Source organism: Heptranchias perlo, chromosome 13 (genome assembly GCF_035084215.1).
Source record: "Heptranchias perlo isolate sHepPer1 chromosome 13, sHepPer1.hap1, whole genome shotgun sequence".
NCBI lineage: Eukaryota > Metazoa > Chordata > Chondrichthyes > Hexanchiformes > Hexanchidae > Heptranchias > Heptranchias perlo.
In genome coordinates, this window is record NC_090337.1 from 41,930,357 (window position 1) to 41,950,804 (window position 20,448).

The following is a 20,448-nucleotide window of genomic DNA, read 5'->3' on the forward strand; positions in this document are numbered from 1 at the left end:
AGTCATGACCTCCTCGGAGGGCGAACAGCATCACCAGCCTCGCCATCCACTCCGTCCACCTCTGACACGTGGAGCTCCACAACAGAGTGCTGTGACACATCCACCTGTACAGCAGGAGGGAGGGCAACCGCAGGGAGAGATGCGTCGCAGAGGGCACTACCCTCGCCACAGGGTCCACAGACCGAGGCTCAGCTTCCTGAACCTCTCTGAGCAGCAGTGCACATGGAGGCTCAGAGTCACTCGACATGTAGTCGTGGACATCTGCAGCCTCCTTCATGCCAAGCTGCTCCTGGCTGGCCCGAGCACCATCTTCTTACCTGTCGCTGTCAAAGTCACCACTGCCCTCAACAACTTCTCCTCCACATCCTTCCAGGGTGCCACCGGGGACATCGCTGACGTCTCTCAGCCGTCTGCACAAAAGAGCCCTGCAAATACACCTACACTCACTCTGCCGTGACACAATGGGTGGCATCAGTTGTGGGTCTTCATTGTGATCCTCAGGAAAGCGAATTATTGCACAAACCAGACAAGATTCGCGAAGACATGGCAGTAGTGGTGCCAATATAATATGTAATGTGAGTTGGTCAGAAATTCAATATAAGTAAAAACTATGACAAACCCTCAAACACCCTTGTGCATCCCCTTCGTGCTCACGACACGTTTGCCTTACGCTGCCTTCTGCACATATGTGATGCATGCCCTGTGGCTGCAGCACAGGTAGTGGCAGGTTGAGTGAGGCTGGCAGTGAAAGAGATGCACGAGAGGGTGAGTATGAGATAGAGCCATGAGATTGTATGAGGATTGGGTTGAGTGGTAGTGGCGGGATGAGTACTGGCGAGGTGAGTAAGTGCAGGTAAGATGAGGATGAGGTTTGAGTGGGTATGAGGGGTGATGTGACAGAGTAGTGTTGGCAGTGCAGAAGGAGCTGTGGGGTGGGGGCGGTGATGTGGCAGACGGAGTGTAGGGGAAAGAGTAAGTGTACTCACTTTGTCTGACCTACTGAGGTCATTGGAGCGCCTCCTGCACTGTATGCAGGTGGGCGATATGTTGGTGGTGCTGGTGACCTCCTCTGCCACCTCGAGCCAGGCCTTCCTGGTGGCAGAGGCAGGCCGCTTCCTCCCGTCCGCCGGGAGGAAGATCTCTGTCCTCCCCCTCCTCCTCACCCCATGTATTGATACCTGGAGTGAGGCATCATTAAACTGGGAGCAGCCTTCCCCCTGGGCTGCTCCATGCTATAACTTTTTCTGTTTGTTGCAGCATCTGTCAGTGGAGGACTGCCACTTTAAACAGAGCTCCTCCAGCTGACAGATCTTACTGTGCATGCGCAGCCCGCCCGATGCGCAGATCAGCAGTGGGGAACCCGGAGGAGAAGGTAAGTGGACCCAATTGGGCTACGATCGCGCGGGTGGCTGGCTGATTTCGCCGGGCGCGTTACCCACGCGTCCGATAGCCCCCCCGCCGAGAACCCGCAGCCCTGGTAACATCGGGCCCAAGGTCATTGATGAAGCAGCTGAAGATGGTTGGGCCTAGGACACTGCCCTGAGGACCTCCTGCAGTGATGTCCTGGGGCTGAGATGATTGACCTCCAACAACCACTACCATCTTCCTTTGTGCTAGTATGACTCCAGCTACTGGAGACTTTTCCCCCTGATTCCCATTGACTTCAATTTTACTAGAGCTCCTTGGTGCCACACTCGGTCAAATGCTGCCTTGAAGTCAAGGGCAGTCACTCTCACCTCACCTCCGGAATTCAGCTATTTTGTCCATGTTTGGACCAAGGCTGTAATGAGGTCTGGAGCCAAGTGGTCCTGGCGGAACCTAAACTGAGCATCGGTGAGCAGGTTATTGCTGAGTAAGTGTCGCTTGATAGCACTGTCGACGACACCTTCCATCACTTTGCTGATGATTGAGAGTAGATTGATGGGGCGGTAATTGGCTGGATTGGATTTGTCCTGCTTTTTGTGGACAGGACATAGCTGGAAAATTTTCCACATTGTCGGGTAGATGCCAGTGTTGTAGCTGTACTGGAACAGTTTGGCTAGAGGTGCGGCTAGTTCTGGAGCACAAGGCTTCAGCACTACAGCCGGGATGTTGTCGGGGCCCATAGCCTTTGCTGTATCCAGTGCACTCAACCGTTTCTTGATATCACGTAGAGTGAATCGAATTGGCTGAAGACTGGCTTCTGTGATGGTGGGGATATCGGGAAGAGGTCAAGATGGATCATCCACTTGGCACTTCTGGCGTTGTTTTTTGCACTCACGTGGGGTGCCGCAAGGATCAGTGCTTGGGCCTCAGCTGTTTACAATCCATATTAATGACTTAGATAAGGGGACCGAGTGTAATGTGTCCAAATTTGCTGATAATACAAAGCTAGGTGCGAAAGTAAGCTGTGAGGAGGACACAAAGAGGCTGCAAAGGGATATAGACAGGTTAAGTGAGTGGGCGAGAAGGTGGCAGATGGAGTATAATTTGGGGAAATGTGAAATTATCCACTTTGGTAGGAAGAATAGAAAAGCAGAATATTTTTTAAAAGGTGAGAGACTAAGAAATGTTGGTAGTCAGAGGGATTTGGGTATCCTTTTTTATGAATCACAGAATGTTAACATGTAGGTACAGCAAGCAATTAGGAAGGCAAATGGTATGTTAGCCTTTATTGCAAGGGGGTTGGATTATAAGAGTAAGGAGGTCTTGCTGCAATTATATAGGGCTCTGCTGAGACCACACCTGGCGTACTGCATACAGTTTTGGTCTCCTTACCTAAGGAAGTATATATTTGCCTTAGAGAGGGTACAACCAAGGATCACTAGATTGATTTCTGGGATGAGAGGGTTGTCCTATGAGGAGAGATTGAGTAGAATCGGCCTATATTCTCTGGAGTTTAGAAGAATGAACAGTGATCTCATTGAAATGCATAAAATTCTTAGAGGACTTAACAGGATAGATGCTGAGAGGCTGTTTCCCCTGGCTGGAAAGTCTAGAACTAGAGGTCATAGTCTCAAAGTAAGGAGTCGGCCATTTAGAACCGAGATGAGGAAAAATTTCTTCACTCAGAGCGTTGTGATTCTTTGGAATTCTCTATCCCAGAGGGCTGTGGATGTTCAGTCGTTGAGTATATTCAAGACTGAGATCGATGGATATTTGGACACTAAGTGAATCAAGAGCTATGGGGATAGGGTGGGAAAGTGGAGTTGAGGTTGAAGATCAGCCATGATCTGATTGAATGGCAGAACAGGCTCGAGGGGCCATACGGCCTACGCCTGCTCCTATTTCTTATGTTTTTATTTAAAAAGAGTCATATGATCTGCTGTAAACGGAACTCATGACCGGTATTGCAGCAACTTCTCCCGATAAAAGTATTGAGACGCACAACACCCGGTTATAGTCCAACAGCTTTATTTGAAATCACAAGCTTTCGGAGCTTTGCTCCTTCGTCACCTGACGAAGGAGCAAAGCTCCGCAAGCTTGTGATTTCAAACAAAGCTGTTGGACTATAACCGGGTGTTGTGCGTCTCCTTACATTTGTCCACCCCAGTCCATCACCGGCATCTCCACATCATGATAAAGTATTGTGATTTCTCCAGCAAAATGCAGTGAGTGAAGGATAGTTACAGACAAATTATGTGCCTAAAATCAATCCCAGTCGCTTACAGTAGTAGTCTCCAGGCATGATTGATGGGAGAATTACCCAATCATCTCCATTCTGGCTGGGAATAGTAGTGTCACTATATGCAGCCGTATATCAGGCATCTGCTAAGCTCATTAAGGCCTTAAAACATTAATGAGGAAATAGTCCTATAACAAAGCCTCTTAGCCTGCAAAACGTTGCTGGGGCCTAGCACTGATATAAAGTGGTCACTGGATGGTTTGTCCATTACACAGCTGTATATTAAACAACTGTGCCCCACAAAAGGACCTTGCCATGGAGTATGCAGGAAGACAGGAAACAGCAACCAACGACAGAAGAGGACTCTGACCAAGAGAGAGAAGATATGTCTGTATAAGGAACCAGACACTCAGCAAGAGTCATTAAGTGCCTGATACATTGAAATACATTGAGCGACCACTCCCTGTGTCATCTGACATGGATATTTGAGACCTGCAATATACCCAAGGAATCTAGCATGCCCCAAAGCAGGCACTGGTGCAAAGGGCTCTAACCAGGAGAGAGAAGATATGTCTGTATAAGGAACCATGTGCACATAGGCTGTGTACTTGGCACATTAGGCCCCCCCAAATTATTACAATTAGGGAGTTACTTCATTGTGCAACTGGAATGTCTAACTCCACAAGTAGACTCACTCCTTTATCCCTACTACCCTCTCTTTAACTCTTCTTTTATTTTTATGTTTATAAAAGCCCTTACTATATCCATTTATATTATCTGTCAGCTTTTTTTCATATTTCCTTTTAGCCCTTCTAATCCATTTACACCTCTCCACTACAGTTTCTATAATCCTCGTGATTAGTCTTCTTTACATTGCAATGTTATTTGATATGAAGCAGACTGTAAATTTTGTACATCTTTTCTGGGCAATAGCAGTCCATACAATGAATCTTTGCTTTAGCATCCCAATGGTGAGCACTACAGTAATTCTGGATGTGTCTCTTTGTATTTACATTCTGCTGCTATTTAGGGGTTGGAAAAATTAATCTTAATATACACAAATGCTGCCTCCATAGTAACAAAAACTAAGGCAGAGAACAAAATGCAACTAAATATCAATACTTCTTAAAAAAAAACAAGTTTAGAATTAACAACGTGGATTTCCAGTTGAGTATAAGTCCAACCAAAAGTAGGGCACAGCACAATTTGTGCAGGCAAAATGTATTGAGTGCTGTCTTACCACAATCTCAAGGGTCAACCTCATTATAATTTTTTGGCTAAGCTCCAAGTGTCAGAAACTTTCAAAGCTTACTGATGATTCAAGCTTACCCATGGGGGGAGGAATATCATCATTGTTTTTGGTCAAGAAAAACGGTTCAGAGAATAAAGAATGTCTGACAGGCCTGCAGAAGGACAGAAAGCCCCCAAGATTCCAGATGCAGCCTGGAAGTGTTTTCACTGCCAAAAGTGTGTATGAGGAAGGGCAGTGATGTCCCAGTAGATTTGACACTGCCAGCCCTTCACATCACATCACATTCACTCAATCTGTCACAAGAACCAGCACAGAGACAGCCAGCCCAAGGGAGTTAGAGGCCATTGGAGAGGAAAGTGCACTAGTGAGCAGGAGCAGCTTTTGGTGGCACATGAGAAAAGGACATTGCTTGCCAGAGGGTGAAGGGCCTGGGGATCTGAATGTTAAAGGCATGCTTCTAAAATGCTTGGAGAGCTTCCACATTGGTGCAGGAATTGGGAGCAGTGCCAAACAGTGTGCTGCAGATGGTGACTCTGGTAGAGGAACCCACTAACATCATATGCAAAACATTGGAGGATGGATTTGCAACTCTGCCGTCTACCATATGAGGGTTTCAGGGATATCTGCAGCAGAGGCCTCCATAACACAGAATTTAAGAGTAGTTCGCGCTCCTTGCATGGATGGTCAGACTGCTGCCATAGAGGTCTGGGTTACCACATTGGAGAAGGCTGTCTCTTTCGTTCTCCAAATGATTAAGGCTGGGTTGCAAAAAAACATTACATGGGCTTCACTGATCTCATTGGGACCATTAGGCATGCTTTTCCTCAGATCAGTGCTTATGTTGAGCATGTGCCAGTGCTAAACACACGGTAGGAATGGGGATGAACAGTAATGTTGTTTAAAGGGTATAGTGGTATAATTTCTACTTCCCCTTCATTGATTTTTGGGTGGTCGGATTACAGAAAATCACTCAACATTTTCAAAGAGAAGTCCATTTTTTTACATCACCAATGTCCCAGAATATCTTACTTCTGCTCTTAACAATTTTGTTATCAGGTAGAAATGGCTCGGTCCAAAGACTCCACTCAAGGCATCATAGCTTAGAAGTTGCATGCAGGGTGTAATCAATGATTCTGCCTGACTCAAAAGTAATTTAATCATAACAGTCCGACTGACTAGTTGTGTTACATCTATTTAGCCCATCCAGGGGTTAAATGCCCCTGACCTCGTACACCTCAGAATACAGTAAACAATGAGGCAGATTAAAAACCATTTTTAAAAAAACATAGATCCAGGATCCATAACAAATTATTACAATTTATTTGCATTTAGGTAAAATGATTTTAGACTTTCGCATACATCAGTGAACAACATACAATGCATATCACATTGAAATATAAGGGCTTTTTTTTTGGTGCTGGGTGCCAGAAGAACAGTTTCACCATGTGCGCAGGGGTTTTGCAGCAATGGGGGAACAGGCCTTGATTCTAGTTCCTACTAGGCTACAATTCTGTGATCTGCTCCATTTTGTGTGCATGAGGTCTGAAGTCTTCACTAGAGGAGCACGGTGTGTACGATGAACAGTGGAACACTGCCACTGCAACTTGACTGCAATTTCAACCCCATTGTGCAAAAACCAAAATGTCTCAAAGCATTTTAGAAATAGAATTTAGCTCTTTTTATTGAAAACAGAGTGATATTATTTTAATGCCTTTAACAAGAGTTAACCTTTAATGTAATTAAGAATTTTTTTTGGAGAGTAAAAACCCTCTCTGTTTTCCTCTCTTGCTGGTCATCCAGACTACAAACCTTCTGCTTTTGAAAGGCTGCTGGCCTGTCCCCAGGCCACTGCCATTCAGTGACACTCGGCCAGCAACCAGGAGGCATGCAATAACAGGCTGTGACTCTGTGCAATTGAGAACTGAAGTGGCAGTTTGAACCTGTGTCCTTCCACTGTATGCTAGTGCTGAAAAGTATATTTCCGCCACAACACATTTGGCATGTAATGTCATTTATTTTGCCATGGGTGAGGGTGAGTGTACTGAATTTCGTTACTGGAGGGCCTCTGAATCAATACTTCCAATGATCTCAATTGGCTGCAGGATCTCTTGCAGAACTCGGCCTGGTGCTAATCTAATAGTCGTCTCTAATTCTTTTATATTGGAGCCAAATTTTCTTTAGTCACCCTTCTGAACCCTTCCCTAGGGACTGCAGCTTGGCATGGTGGAAGGCTTGCATGCTTCTATGATCCTGAGAGCTATGCTGGAGGGAGTATAAGTCCTGGTAGGGCCACACAAGCCAGATAAATCGAAAGGAAGGAGCCAGATTAAAGGCGGTCCACTGGTCATTCTGGTAGAGGGTTATGAGTCAGACCTGTCCATGTAACATACCTTTCATCACAGAAACAACCAGAGACAAGACTTGCAAATATAAACATCGTGGGGTAGAGTCTCCACTCGTTTACGCCAGTAATATCAGCGCAATCCGGACAGAATCGGCTGAACCAGCGCAAGAGATCGGGGAATTTTAAACGTAAGTGAGATACGCCCAAACCCACTCACATTTGTGTTTACCGCAATTTTTTACGCTGTTTCAAGATTCAATTCACCCGTATCAGGCCCCGCCCGCAAAACTGGTCACACCCCCAGGTCGAGAATGCGAGATTCTGGCTTTGCTCTGGTTCAGGAAGGCTCTTCAGATTGCACTCATTTTCTTAGGTGCACAGGTATTGTTGGCACGTTTTAAAAGTTTTTTCACATCAAAAACTTTTTAATTTACTAGGAAACTGACTAGTGCACACTAATGAAACTATTAAATGATGCAGTATAGTTTTTTAAGTCATTTTCAGTGATTATAAATCAGGTTACTCATAGGTGGAGGACCTTATTAAAAATGCTTATTTTTGCTGATAAACCCATTTTCAGCTGTAATAAAACTATATCAGTTTACCACTCTTAAATGTATCATGGAATACTTTTTAATGGAAAGCAAAAAAAACAATTACATTCTATTACATGGCCTGATTGCGCTGGTTTAGAATGGTTCATGGAAGAGTTTACGTTTGTGATTATGCAAATGAATTTTAGCGGAAGCTTGAACTGTAACCTAACCAGAGCAATTTAGAGCGCATTTTGGCTGCCATTTCCTGATTGTGCCCAAAGTGAAAACTTTACCCCCAACTGTGGAGAACCACAATGTGCTGGATGTAAGGCAAAAATATACTCCAATTAGAATCATATATCTTGCTTTGGACAGACTGCAGTGGGAGAAATAAGTTGCCTCAAGTATCAGAAGGCACAGGAGACTCTTAACTCACTAACTTCTGAGGCAAAGCCATTGTTCTTTGATTTGGTGGGAAATTTATTTTGTCTCTTATTTATCTCCATAATTTTACTCTATTTTTCCTCAGGTTAGTTCTTCAATCAAGACGAATAACTTATTTATATATTGTGAGGGTTAAACTTTCTTGTAGATCTTCACTGGTGCAGCTTTCCTCACTCACCATTCACCATTTTGCACTTTGATTTCAGTGTTAATGCAGTTCATTAACATACAATTTCCATAGCACATTAGTCTGGCTTGCTAAACGTTTACACAGGCAGCAGAAAGCAGAAATGTAATAGAATTAGCACATTTGTGCTTTGGCATACAAAAACTAATTGAAAATACAATGCTGACTCAGTGAATGAATTGTGCATAGAATCTAATTCTTGAAAACTAGGCTTTAGATGTTATTGAGATGCTTAACGTTCTGAACAGTGTAACGTCTGGATCTCCTCCATATAGAGGCACAAATTGCTTGCAAAATAATGATGAGCTCAATAGCGCTCACCGTTGTTAGTGGCGAAATGGAGGAGCAAATTCCGGCGTTCGCACATGTGCAGTGAAACGCGGAAATCCAGAACTTTCTCCAACCGGTACACCGGCGATATGACAGCTTCAAATTAAAGGTATATCGCCGTCTGCAATCAATGAAATCATTGAAAAAGCGCCAACTTGCTCTTCTGCCCAGCTGGAAAGTAACTAATATCGGCACAAAACAGGTATACTTAAAAATACCAGGTCTAAACTAAGTTTTAATTATTGCCAAGCAACTAAAAATTAACTTTTAAAAATGTGGAGTCTCTTAACTCCTTATTTTAACAGTTTTTGGTCATTAAAAAGAAAAATTTAAATAAAAAAATTAAAAACTTTTTTTTTACTTTTCCCTTCTGTCTCTTTTATTTAATTCAATTATTTCTTACCCTCTCTTTTTTAGTTGTCTATAACTGTTTTTACAATGATTTTAATGTTGTACCTTTCACTTCCTGGTTTTCACGTTGGAAGCCTGCAGAGACAGTTTCGCAGCATGTCAAAAATGCTGCAATCTGATTGGTCGAGGGGAGAGTGTGATCCTTTCGCTTCTCCCAGGGTCCTAGCTTCACTTGAACTGACGCTGGGCTCTTCACCGCTTCCTATTCGAGGAAGTGCCCGGTAAGTTAATGGGTTAGTATAAATCTATGGAGCGGCAAGCATGGTTCACCGTTCCAAACAATTTCTGCCCCATTGTCTATTCCTGATAATTTGCACAAAAAAAATTAATTATCCAATAACTTAAATTAAGCAACATAACTAGCACAGCAAATTGGGAATTTAGTGCTAAAATTGGAATTATTGAGCTCTTTGAATTAAGAGGTGTAGATGGTATAAACAAATAATTCCAATTACCTGAAGGAATATTAGTAGTGATATTAATTTTAATTTGATCTAGTAAAAGATATCCGCGTATGTTACTAAGAAACTCTGTTTAAATATAAAAGTGTCACCTTTTACAACAATTGCAGTTTTGGGGTGAAAATTTACTATTACCAGTTTGTTATTTTCTGTGAATGTCCTTAATCTAAATTTCAATTTGTTCTGAGCATTTAATGCTAGAATATTCTATATGATGCAGGATTGACTATGGTTCATAACACGAATAGATGGCTAACTCACAAATGTTGTATATTTCAAACACAACACAGCCACCTTTATTTTTTCATTATTATTTGCAAGAGGCCTGTCCTTTAAGTCGATTCCTATGTCACTTGCTGTTGCCCAGGGTAACAGGAGACCATGTGTGGATTTAAGTACATTTCTCTGATAGAAGAAACACATGATGCTGTCAGATGAAACCCCCCAAGGAAACAGAATTAAACAAAGTAAAATTAATTCATCTGGACAGAAACCTGTAATAACTTGCATTAGATGAAGTTTAGTAGGCTTTAAAGGCATTTGGGGCTGTCAAACAAAATCCCTTGTGCTTACTTGTACAGAACGTGCAAAAACATATCTTAGATCTGTCATGTACAACAATGCTTATTACACTTTTAAGCAGAAGGACACCGCTTAGAAATTAACCCTTAAAAAAAATGTGCTCTTTGTGTTGCAAATAAGGACATAATAGGAGCAGGAGTAGACCATACGGCCCCTTAAGCCTGCTCCGCCTCTCAGTAAGATCATGGCTGATCTTCTACCTCAACTTGAGTAGAATGGGCCTATACTCTCTGGAGTTTAGAAGAATGAGAGGTGATCTCATTGAAACATATAAGATTATGAGGGGACTTGACAGGGTAGATGATGAGAGATTGTTTCCCTTGGTTAGAGAGTCTAGAACAAGGGGCCATAGTTGCAGGTTAAGGGGTCGGCCATTCAAGACTGGGATGAGGAGAAATTTCTTCACGCAGATGGTTGTGAATCTTTGGAATTCTCTATCACAGAGGGCTGTGGATGCTGAGTCATTGAATATATTCAAGGCTGAAATGGATAGATTTTTGGACTCTAGGGGAATCGAGGGACGCGGGGATCGGGAAAGTGGAGTTGAGGTCAAAGATCAGCCATGATCTGATTGAATTGCGCAGCAGACTCAAGGGGCCTTATGGCCTACTCCTGCTCCTATTTCTTATGTTCTTATATTCTTATGTTCAACTCCACTTTCCCAGCCTATCCCCAAATACCTGTCCTAAGAATTGTGTATACTGACATGTGACTTAAACCCTTTTAAAGTATATTCTAACTGATACCCAAATGGTTCTGCACAGATGTGTCATGCAAGTCACAGATGGATTTTTCTCTATCGCTAGCAATTTTATCAGCTTCTCCTTGGACGAATGGCATCAACACAAGAGCTGTCATAAATGATGGCATTGATGAAGGCAGCACATATAATATTGTGGATGCCACCTATGATTTCTTGAGCCTTGAAGAATCCAGCAATTTTGCACCATTTTCCACAGAACTGCAAGTCTTTTGGTGGATCCTTTGCAGCCATAGCTGACAATACCTTTGTGCTACTCACAAGCCCAACTATAGCAGTGCTGCTATGAGATCTGTGAAGTCTCACTGTTGTAATGTAGGAAACACAGCAGCCAATTTGTGCACAGCAAGGTCCCACAAACAGCAATAAAATAATGTCCAGATAATCTTTTTTAGCAATGTTGCTTGAGGGATAAATATTGGACAGGATGCCTTCAAAATAGTGCCATGGAATCTTCTATGTTCACTCGAAAGGGCAGACGGGGCCTCAATTTAACGTTTCATCTGAAAGATGGCACCTCCAACAGGGCAGTACTCCCTCAGAGCACAACAGAGCAAGAACTGCACAAAGAGTTCTGTGTACATCTTTCTTCTTCCCAAATAAGCCATCATCTATAATCCAATCTCTGTGTGCCTCAACTCACATAGTTCCCATTCATGCCAACTCAAAACCACTTTCAAATCTTGCTAATAACAATTTCTACACACACCACAACTTCATTGCAAGCATATTTTTAACAAAAACTGTAGGTGTGTGTGTATGTGTGTGTGTAGGGGCAATTTTAACTTCCCTCACCTGATGGGAATGGGGCATTGCAAATTTAAAATCACATCAGGAGATTTACCTGCTTAATTCCTGCCCAACACCATCTCAAGTGCACAGTTTTTTAGGGAATTCGGCCAACCGCAGGTAGCAGGCGGGAGCCCTATGAATGCAAATTGGGGTCCGTTTTTTTTTATTCGTTCACGGGATGTGGGCGTCGCTGGCGAGGCCAGCATTTATTGCCCATCCCTAATTGCCCTTGAGAAGGTGGTGGTGAGCCGCCTTCTTGAACCGCTGCAGTCTGTGTGGTGACGGTTCTCCTACAGTGCTGTTAGGAAGGGAGTTCCAGGATTTTGACCCAGCGACATTGAAGGAACGGCGATATATTTCCAAGTCGGGATGGTGTGTGACTTGGAGGGGAACGTGCAGGTGGTGTTGTTCCCATGTACCTGCTGCTCTTGTCCTTCTAGGTGGTAGAGGTCGTGGGTTTGGGAGATGCTGTCGAAGAAGCCTTGGCGAGTTGCTGCAGTGCATCCTGTGGATGGTGCACACTGCAACCACAGTGCACCGGTGGTGAAGGGAATGAATGTTTAGGGTGGTGGATGGGGTGCCAATCAAGCGGGCTGCTTTATCTTGGATGGTGTTGAGCTTCTTGAGTGTTGTTGGAGCTGCACTCATCCAGGCAAGTGGAGAGTATTCCATCACACTCCTGACTTGTGCCTTGTAGATGGTGGAAAGGCTTTGGGGAGTCAGGAGGTGAGTCACTCGCCGCAGAATACCCAGCCTCTGACCTGCTCTAGTAGCCACAGTATTTATATGGCTGGTCCAGTTAAGTTTCTGGTCAATGGTGACCCCCAGGATGTTGATGGTGGGGGATTCGGTGATGGTAATGCAGTTGAATGTCAAGGGGAGGTGGTTAGACTCTCTCTTGTTGGAGATAGTCATCGCCTGGCACTTATCTGGCGCGAATGTTACTTGCCACTTATCAGCCCAAGCCTGGATGTTGTCCAGGTCTTGCTGCATGCGGGCTCGGACTGCTTAATTATTTGAGGGGTTGCGAATGGAACTGAACACTGTGCAGTCATCAGCGAACATCCCCATTTCTGACCTTATGATGGAGGGAAGGTCATTGATGAAGCAGCTGAAGGTGGTTGGGCCTAGGACTCTGCCCTGAGGAACTCCTGCAGCAATGTCCTGGGGCTGAGATGATTGGCCTCCAACAACCACTACCATCTTCCTTTGTGCTAGGTATGACTCCAGCCACTGGAGAGTTTTCCCCCTGATTCCCATTGACTTCAATTTTACTAGGGCTCCTTGGTGCCACACTCGGTCAAATGCTGCCTTGATGTCAAGGGCAGTCACTCTCACCTCACCTCTGGAATTCAGCTCTTTTGTCCATGTTTGGACCAAGGCTGTAATGAGGTCTGGAGCGGAGTGGTCCTGGCGGAACCCAAACTGAGCATCGGTGAGCAGGTTATTGGTGAGTAAGTGCCGCTTGATAGCTCTGTCGACGATACCTTCCATCACTTTGCTGATGATTGAGAGCAGACTGATGGGGCGGTAATTGGTCGGATTGGATTTGTCCTGCTTTTTGTGGACAGGACATACCTGGGCAATTTTCCACATTGTCGGGTAGATGCCAGTGTTGTAGCTGTACTGGAATAGCTTGGCTAGAGGCGCAGCTAGTTCTGGAGCACAAGTCTTCAGCACTATAGCTGGGATGTTGTCGGGGCCCATAGCCTTTGCTGTATCCAGTGCACTCAGCCGTTTCTTGATATCACGTGGAGTGAATCGAATTGGCCGAAGACTGGCTTCCGTGATGGTGGGGATATCGGGAGGAGGCTGAGATGGATCATTCACTCGGCACTTCTGGCTGAAGATGGTTGCAAATGCTTCAGCCTTGTCTTTTGCACTCACGTGCTGGACTCCACATCATTGAGGATGGGAATGTTTGCAGAGCCTCCTCCTCCCGTTAGTTGTTTAATTGTCCACCACCATTCACGACTGGATGTGGCAGGACTGCAGAGCTTTGATCTGATCCGTTGGTTGTGGAATCGCTTAGCTCTGTCTATAGCATGTTGCTTCCGCTGTTTAGCATGCATGTAGTCCTGAGTTGTAGCTTCACCAGGTTGGCACCTCATTTTTAGGTATGCCTTGGTGCTGCTCCTGGCATGCTCTTCTACACTCCTCCTTGAACCAGGGTTGATCCCCTGGCTTGTTGGCAATGGTAGAGTGAGGAATATGCCGGGCCATGAGGTTACAGATTGTGCTGGAATACAATTCTGCTGCTGCTGATGGCCCACAGCGCCTCATGGATGCCCAGTTTTGAGCTGCTAGATCTGTTCTGAATCTATCCCATTTAGCATGGTGGTAGTGCCACACAACACGTTGGATGGTGTCCTCAGTGCGAAGACGGGACTTCATCTCCATGAGGACTGTGCGGTGGTCACTCCTACCAATACTGTCATGGACAGATGCATTTGCGACAGGTAGATTGGTGAGGACGAGGCCAAGTAAGTTTTTCCCTCGTGTTGGTTCGCTCACCACCTGCCGCAGGCCCAGTCTCGCAGCTATGTCCTTCAGGACTCGGCCAGCTCGGTCAGTAGTGGTGCTACCGATCCACTCTTGGTGATGGACATTGAAGTCCCCCACCCAGAGTACATTCTGTGCCCTTGCTACCCTCAGTGCTTCCTCTAAGTGGTGCTCAACATGGAGGAGGACTGATTCATCAGCTGAGGGAGGACGGTAGGTGGTAATCAGCAGGAGGTTTCCTTGCCCATGTTTGACCTGATGCCATGAGATTTCATGGGGCCCAGAATCAATGTTGAGGACTCCCAGGGCCACTCCCTCCTGACTGTATATCACTGTACCGCCACCTCTGGTGGGTCTGTCCTGCCGGTGGGACAGGACATACCCAGGGATGGTGATGGAAGAGTCTGGGACATTGGCTGAAAGTTATGATTCTGTAAGTATGGCTATGTCAGGCTGTTGCTTGACTAGTCTGTGGGACAGCTCTCCCAATTTTGGCACAAGACCCCAGATGTTAGTAAGGAGGACCTTGCAGGGTCGACTGGGCTTGGTGTTTTGCCGTTGTCGTGTCCGGTGCCTAGTGGTCCGATGCCGGGTGGTCCGTCCGGTTTTATTCTTATTGTGACTTTTCATAGCGAGATTTTACAACTGAGTGGCTTGCTCAGCCATTTCAGAGGGCAATTAAGAATCAACCACGTTGCTGTGGGTCTGGAGTCACATATGGGCCAGACCGGGTAAGGGCGGCAGGCTTCCTTCCCTGAAGGACATTGGTGAACCAGATGGGTTTTTACGACCATCCGGTAGTTTCATGGCCATCATGACTGATACTAGTATTTTAATTCCAGTATTTTAATTCCTATGATGTCATTAGGACCCTGATGTGATTTTCACATGCAAAACCAGAAGTCCCACTCACCGCTGAACCCGTTGAGTAAAACCTAGCAGGATTGGTTTACACAGGTCCATTGGAAGCAGTATTTAAAGGAGCACTCACCAGCAAGCACTCAGATCAGAGATATCTGTTTACTTTTGCATATTTTAGATTTCCATAGGAGATTATGCCTTGGAGATTGTTTTTTTTCTGCATTTATTCTACTTACACACTCTCAATAGGCACACAGCTTATGATGAATGCCACTCTTGCTGCTTTGATTTGGTTGCAAGAAGTTGGGGAAGAGAATCAACAGCAGCAGGCTGCCCTACCATAAGGAGCAGCAGTTGGGCCTGTTAGCAGACAACAGGTGAGGGGGGCTCCACAAAAAAGGCTTTACCCAGCCCATTGAGTGTACAGTAGAATTTCCTAGATATGTCTGAGGTGTAGCGTATGAGCTTCTGCAGGCAGGCTGTCGCAAACCTCTGCAGCTTCCATTTTTTAAATTAATACTTGGAATGTGGGCATCACGGGCATTATTTATTGCCCATCCATCATTGCCCTTGAGAAGGGGGTGGTGGGCCTTCTTCTTGAACCGCTGCAGTTTGTATGGTGAAGGTGCTCTACTGTTGACTGTGGTACAGCATGCTAATATATTATTGGCATCATTTAAATTAATTCTGCATATATCTAATCTGCAAAATAATATCCCTTCTCAGGACACTGACCAGGCTTTGGCAAGATTATTTCCTTTGCTGCTATAAGTTGAGCAGTGCAAGCAGAATTTGCTGCAAAAAGCAGCCAAACAAAAAACATTGAGAATTCAACCCCAAATGAGATTGACATTTTTCCATTTTCCCTGTAATATTTTATAAACTCTCTTCTGTGAGACATGCATATAAATCACACATTATTACCCCGATAAATGTGCCAACCCTAATTGCACTTGAGTTCTCAGTTCGGAGCTCAGAAAAGAAACTTGTGTGACAGCTAATTAGGTTTCTATTTATGCAATGACATGCCTCTTGAAACTATGATTAAATTGTTTGATTTGAGCAATATAGCTTTAGTTCGGTGTCAGATTTACAAAGATTTTTTTAAAATTAGTCATAATCCTATACCTTCTCCCACGCTTGCAATTTTTTATCCAAGAATTCCTTTACCAGCCTTTGAATAAGATAGATAGATAGATAGACAGACACAATATTAAGCTGGTTAATTTTTATTGTGAAGATTTTTCTATTTTTTATTTATTCACTTTTAATTCCATGCAAGACATCAAAAGAAAAGAAAATATCGTGCAAGATAATTTTACGAATGAACAGACACTAAATTAAAGGGCTCACCATTAAAAATACAATAAATAAATATGTCTAAGATGACATATAACTGTGCTTACAATCAAATACAGTAAAAATAGCATATTGCTCTTTGTATATGCAATTAGATATCTACAGAACAAATATTATTATTCTATTGAAGTTTGGTTATTTTGTTTACATAATTCACTTACAAAAATTGTACATAACTACAGACAGCACTGAATTGGTAAGCTAACTTGATAAGCATGCAAAATGCTAGATACCTCTGTATTATCACAAGATATTAATGGATGAGAAAAGCTATTTGGCTTCATTTATCCATCTAGAACAACCCCACACTCCCCCCGTTGCTGCATCAAATTGTTACTTAAATGATTCCAGGGTTTTTGCCCCCAACACTGGAAGTCCATTCCAAGTATGACTCTGCATGAAGAAGAAGCTCCTGATATCAGCCTTAAAGTTACCTTCCATGGGTTTAAACCTGTGTCCCCTTGTTTTACTCCCACTGTTTATTTTAAAGCAGTATTCCAGATTAACTTTTTCCAGACTATTTCCTGTCTTTTTTGCCTCTGTTAGATCACCTCACATATACCTCCTCTAGAGTATTGAAACCTCAAGCCTAGGCAGTCTTTCCTCAAAGCTTAGACCCCTGACACTAGGGATCAGCCTCGTGGCTCTTCTCTGCACTGCCTCCAGTGCTTGAATATCTTCCTTATCCTGAGAAACAGCAGCATCATGTCAGTTGACTGCAGCCACATCACTACTACAGGGCTAGGTTCTCGATGGACAATGATCTACGAAATGACTGATTTAATGGTTTTGAACCAGCTCTACCTCACCACCTCTCTCAATCCGTCCAGTGCCTCTGTGTTATCAGCCTGGTTTTCCAACACCCAATCCTCCATAAGCCGCAATTTCCTCCAATTAAACATTGGGAAGACCAAAGCCGTTGTCTTCGGTCTCTGCCACAAACTCGCTCGCTGTCCTACTTTGACTCCCGGTCCACCAATGCCTTGAATTTAAAATTTTCATCCTCATGTTGAAATCCCTCCATGGTCTTGCCCCTCCATATCTCTGTAAACTCATCCAGCTCTACAACCCCCCAAGAACTCTGCATTTGTTCAGCTCCGGCCTCTTATGTATCTCCCACTCCCTTCACCTCACCATCGGCAGCTGTACTTTCAGCCATCTAAGCCCTAACCTTTGGAATTGCCTCGCTAAACCTCTCTCCCTCTCCGCCTCACTCTCCTCTTTTAAGACTCCCTTAAAACCTACCTCTTTGACCAAGCTTCCTAATATCTCCTTCTTTGTCAATTTTTGTCTGATTACACTCCTGTGAAGTGCCTTGGGACGCATTCCTATGTTAAAAATGTTATATAAATGCAAGCTGTTGTTGTTTTGGTCACCCGAACAGGGAACTGTAACCCAGTTCCAAGTGCCTGAAAGCCAGAATGCAACGCTCTCTGAAGCCCGGCCCAGGACCTCCAGGGCTGCAGTCTGTTCTTCCTATGAGAAGGAGGTACACATGGGATGCTGCTGTTGAGGGGAGAGGGGGAACAGTCACAGTCTGGAATGAAGCTGCCACTCACTCCATTGATCCCTGCAACAAGGACAAAACTTCCCTGATGTTGTTGCATAGAGGCCAGTGAACTGAATCAAGACGCCTATACTATGCTGCACATGCTGGGAGAGTGACCTCAGTGTCTGTACATAGGTGCGATGTTCACTCATCGTTTCATAGCAGAACCTATGGAATCCAAGCCCACTGCCTCCTTAGCCAAAGGAAGGCATCTTCTCAGCTTCCTCTGGGGAACAGCTGAGCCCTTATCCACTCCCCATTCTTCTGGCTCCCTCATATTCGGTGACTCATTCAGTGCAATATTCTCATCTCCCACTATCTAGATTTCCCTGAGTGAAAGGCTCTGAGCTAAACGGGACAGATTAGGTTGATGATGAAGGTGTTGTAATGGAGGAAAAAGGGGCAGTAGTAACAGAGGGGTGGGATGGAAGTCATTATCCACGTCAGCATCATCATCTATTAACGCACAACTACTTCCTTCCACCTCCTTCTACTCATCCTCGTTCTCATCATCATCTTATCGCTCCTCTTCTGACTCTCCTTGCTGTGCAGGACCTGTGGTACAAGAGGAAATGAGGTAAGTATGGGTATGCAGCACCTAGAGAGGGTAAGACGAAGTTCTATGACACCTTGGTCCTTTAGTTGTTACAGGAACAGGAACTGCTTAATATCCACTCACCTGCAACTTGCACTCACCCACCGACCTCACTATCACCAGTTACCAAACCTGCTTGCCTCCTTTGGAGCTCAGTAGCCTGTTCCTTGAAATCTGTCAGCTCCCTTATAACTTGGGTCCCCCTGGTCGTGGCCTGCCTCTCCCAAGCATGTGTGTGCCATTTTTTCTTGGAGCAATATTAACAACAGTAGATGAAGATAAGCATCTGAAGGAAATTTCCAGCAGACAGATGTAACCAAAAAGACAAGTGCTAGAAGGACTATGTAACATGAAAGGTTGCAGCTGTTAGGAGTAGCATGCAAGAAGGGCTTGTGAGAATAGTTCCAAACAGTGGTTCCAGGTGCAAGAGGTATAGACTCATTGAACCACAGTACAATGTGAATGAATACTTGTCAATGCACTTAAGAAGTAAATGTGATCAGTGGAGGGGGTTCCATGGTGCCCATGTGAAAATGAGAAGGTGGGAGTTCTCGTACCTTGGCTTCTCTGGTCAGATCAGGAAATGTTTTGTTTACCCTGTTCCACTGTCCTAAGGGTGAGGCAGGTGGCACACTGTACCACTGCCACCTCCCTCCACAGGGTTCTGGTGACTGATTTAGGTAGCTTCCTACTATGTGAACCCAACAGGCGGTCCCACCTCTGGGTGGATCTCATCCAAGTGGATCTGCAAAATTCTGTGCTCGCCTCCTTCTGCCACCACTTGCCTGAGACTTCCTAGCGAGCCATCAGTGTGTGAAGTTGAAGTCATGATGAAGCCATGAGAAATCACAAAGGAATCTATTTTTGTCTGATTACACCTCCGTGAAACACCTTTAGACATTTTTCTACATTAAAGGTGCTATATAAATGCAAGTTGTTGTTATTGCTGTAATCCTTTGGTAAAAAATCATTACAGTTGAATATTCTGACAAAAGTGGGAGAAGAAAACGCATTCTTGATGTTCCTCCAAGTATCTACTGCCACCTTAGGTTACTCCAGGCATTTAATTCCTGCAGCAATAAGTTTTCTTCGCTCCCCCCTCCCCCTCCCCACCTCCAGTGACTTACTCCTGGTCTACCATTTATTATTTAAATCTGCTGACGACGTACATTCTAATGGGGACAGCAGCTCAATTCACTGCCAGGTGGAAGTCCTGCCCTATCATTGTTACTGCAGTGCAAACAGCAACGCGGATTTGCGGGGCCCAGGCCATGATAAGCAGACATTGCTTTATAGCTGCTAATGCATCTCTTAGGGAAGAGCGCTTGCTGTCAATTTTTCAGCCTCAGTCCTTCAGCCGCATCAGAAAACACAAGCAGCAAGTTCATCCCTGCAGGCAGATATAGACTGAGTTAGAACATGGGCAGACAATATTAATTTCAGTGTTAGGAAGACTTAGTCAAGAAACTGTGATTATTACCATACTAAACTGTCTTCAATTATAAATCTTTACATCCTTGATTTGGCAATTGCATCAACTTATAGGGAGGTAAAGTGAGACAAAAATTAAGCATTTCTGTCTGTATTAATTTATCGAATGGTTTCTTAATTTTTGGCCACAGTACACACAAGGATGAATTTTGGGTCCTGTTGACCCTTTTGCAAGGTGCAAGAATAGGCATTTCAGTTGTCAGGCCAGAATCAATTAGTATGCAGATGTAAATCAGTACATCTATAGTTGGTTCCTGTCAGATAATAGACTTTAATATGCTCATTGTTTAAATAGCCAAGTTTTACATTTCAAAGCACTGAACCACAGGGGGATCCAGGCTTGTTCCACAAGATTTGTCTGTGTGTGAATACTGTGAAATGGCAGGCT